This window comes from Mus caroli, chromosome 1, assembly GCF_900094665.2.
Source record: "Mus caroli chromosome 1, CAROLI_EIJ_v1.1, whole genome shotgun sequence".
In the NCBI taxonomy this organism is placed as follows: domain Eukaryota; kingdom Metazoa; phylum Chordata; class Mammalia; order Rodentia; family Muridae; genus Mus; species Mus caroli.
In genome coordinates this window covers 1,323,074-1,326,604 of record NC_034570.1, presented here as the reverse complement: position 1 = coordinate 1,326,604, position 3,531 = coordinate 1,323,074, and positions in this window count along the sequence as shown.

Sequence of the window (3,531 nt, the reverse complement as noted above, 5' to 3'; positions counted from 1 at the left end):
TCTTCTTCTTCTTCTTCTTCTTCTTCTTCTTCTTCTTCTTCTTCTTCTTCTTCTTCTTCTTCTTCTTCTTCTTCTTCCACAAGTCTGGGGAGTTTGCTCAGTGGGTAAAGAAAGCACTTACTATACATGCACAAAAATCTAAGTTTGATCAGGAACACCCACAAAGAAACAAGAGATAGATAGAAACAGAAGGATTCCAGGGGCTCATGGATTGGCTAGTCCAGCCAGCCCATTAATGACCTACAAGTTCAGTGAGACAGTCTGTCTCAAAAGATAAAGTGGAGAAGGGAATCAATAAGACATCCCCACTGTCAAATTTTGGCCTCCTTGTATACCAGGTCAGCACATACACATGCACCTTCTAATTTCCCTACAATAAATAAATACATACATAAATAGNCCTTTCAATATAATGAAACAACACATCCTTTGGCTAGGGAATAGCATTCCAGGACTCTTAAAGTGCAGTTTCCCAAGGTCCTCTGTAGATCCACTGAGAAAAATCTCCTTTGGAAGAAATTTGAAAAATGACTTGAAGCATGTATTGCCATGAGGATTTATAGGATAAATATACTTACACTCTGTGTCCTTTTATTTGTTACTGGCATTCAATCATAGAGAGCACTATTGAAAAAATATTTCAAAGTAAATTAAAGGGTAAAATATAACTTAATGGTCAAATGTTTGTCTAGCATTTATTTATAGAGCTCAATCTCTAGCACATACCCACACACACATGATCACACTCTCACACACACACACAAACATGATCATATTCTCTCTCTCTCTCTCTCACACACACACACACACACACACACACACACGATCACATATCACACACACATGATCACATTTTCACACACACATACCCACACACATGATTACATTCTCACACACACACACATGATCACATTAACACACACACACACACACACACATACTTACCCACTTACCACATTCCCATACTCACTCACACATGCTCTCATATGCATGTTTACACACATGCTTACATACCCACACACACTCACACACATGCATAAACACAAGTATATGCACAGACTGAATGCTGCACCACATCTTCAACCCCCACTGGAAATCTAAGTGAGCCGAAATCTTTCCAGCAATGGAGAAAGACATACTGGCTCACCGGGAAAAATGGAGTCATTCCTTTGTATGTGTAAAGCCAAATGTATGGTGCAGATTACAGAGAAAGGGCAGGTATCAATGAAACTGAGATTCTTGTTCGTGACTCCAGGTGAGTCACTCAATGCTCTAATTCCATTTCCTCTTGAAAAAAAAATTGACACAGTAGGAACACCTACTTGGGAGGTCATTTCTAAAGTAAATTGAAACATACATAGAGAAATATTCTGCAAGGTATTATATAGTGTTATTATATTTTTAATATAGTAGTAAATTAATCACCAAATCCATGTCCTTTAAAAAGCTATATGAATATAACAACATTTCAGAGTGCAATATACTATTTTAAATATATTTTGTAAGTCCATTATATAAAAAAATGAATACAAGAGAACTCACTTTTCTCCTCTGTGCAGTCCTGCACACTGTGTTAATTTTGATAGCATCACAATTTTATACTCTCTTTTACCAAGAGTTCCCAAGCGAAAGTATGGGAGGACAACTATATATGGACATTCAGTTTTGAAAAAAGAATGTATAAATATGTAAAGTAGGTAATAAAATTCACAGATAATTTAAACTCCAAAACTGAGAGAAATAATTACATTATTTAAGAAACTTTGAGAACATGACTGATTGCAATTTAAAGTAAGCAAGATATATCTTTCAAGCATCTGTCTGTGTGCCAAATCTCATATCAAATGACAATTATAAATTCTATCTGAAGTTTATAATAACTTTGCTTGGCTTAGGACGGTAGTATTTGTTGCAGAGTGCTAATGTTTATATACTTTGCTATGTATGGAAATTTGCCACTAGGACTATTTAATTGAGGTAGAAATGACAGAAAGAACACAGTCAAGATTTCAAGTTTCACTGAGAAGGACAGTGACTGCTTGTGAAAGTAGGGTAGAAAGGTTGTCTTTAAACTTGTAGAAATCAGAAGTTGACCACATAGCCTGATTTCACAAGACACACAAATAGCAGCGCCCTGAAGTGGACTGTGTCTGGGATCCTGCTGTCTCTCAGGCTGAGGCACAGAGCTGNTGCTGCTGAAGCTCTCTGTACCAGATGTGGTATAGCTGTGCCTGCTGCCGCCAGTGCTTCTAAATGCTCCCAAACCAGACTACGCTCCAGTCTCTCATTGGTAGGACAGAAAGAGAAATATTTGGTCTGTAGGAGTAGCTATGGTTAACAAAATGGGTTTAAATATTTGGCAGCTGAAGAAAGAATTCAGTGGTGTGGTTGAGAAGTGGGTTACTAGAAGTTTATGTTGACCTGAATGCTTCCCCATTTCTTTCAGCCCTTTTACCCCAGGAATACCTAGAGATGCCACAAGATCCATGTTGCACTCCTGGGGGTGGAGATCTGACTGTCCCAGAAAATATCCCAGTTTTTCCAAGGTGATGCCAGTATTGTCAGTATATGTCACTCTATTAGGTGGTGCTCAGGAGTGACGCAGCTTTTCCCTTTACTGTTTTAGTTGCATATCTTATTTTTCTTTCCCCCTTTACACTTAGGACTAGTAACAAAGTTGCAAACTGTAAAAGACAGGGTCTGCTCCTTTAAGATGCCCTGGTTCGTGGATGAGAAGACCTCTGTGTACACCAAATCAATAGAGGAAGCATAGAAACCAGAAGCAAGCAGGTGGCATCTTGGGAGTAATTCCAGTTTCAGTCATTTGGCTTCAGTCAGCCACTTGCTACACATAATGAGTCTATGTATCTTGTGCACTTTTATTTGGCTGGTGATTTCTTCTCATTGTTTGTTTGAAGGTATCATTGTGTAGCAAATTGAAAGTCAAGGGACAATCTGATACTTGAAAATAGATATGTTCTGAGAAACTACTTTAATAAACTTTTAATACTAAATTGTGACTCCTACTGCAAAGCGACTACTTCTCCAGAAGTAGTAATCAAGGCACAGAACAAGGGGCGGGACAGGAGGCTGGTCCTCAGATCTCTTTGTTTGCCAGTGGGTATAGGAATCTTTCTTAGTGAGTTTGCAGGTGGCTTGACAGAGATTCCTTCTTCCCAGATTCTGGCTCCAGGTGATAGCTGGGCTCTCATCCCCTCTGCAAACACCTTCAAAGAGTACACTGCAGATATGAAGGACGGGAGATTGGCTTTCTCCAAACAGAGAGACTGAGCTGGGGGAGCAGGTGAAAATCATATTCCTAATCACAGACAAACACAATTAACTGGCAACTAGATTAAGATACCTAATCAGTCAAAATTATTTAGAGGCTCTTACAAGCAGCAGCCTTCTTTGAAGAGCTCTTAGTTACCCTCGAGATAATACTCTGTTAATGAAATACATGTTCACAGAGATGCCCCTTTAAAGGAATTCTTTCTCTTATAACAATGCAATGAAGCTCCAGGAAAAGCA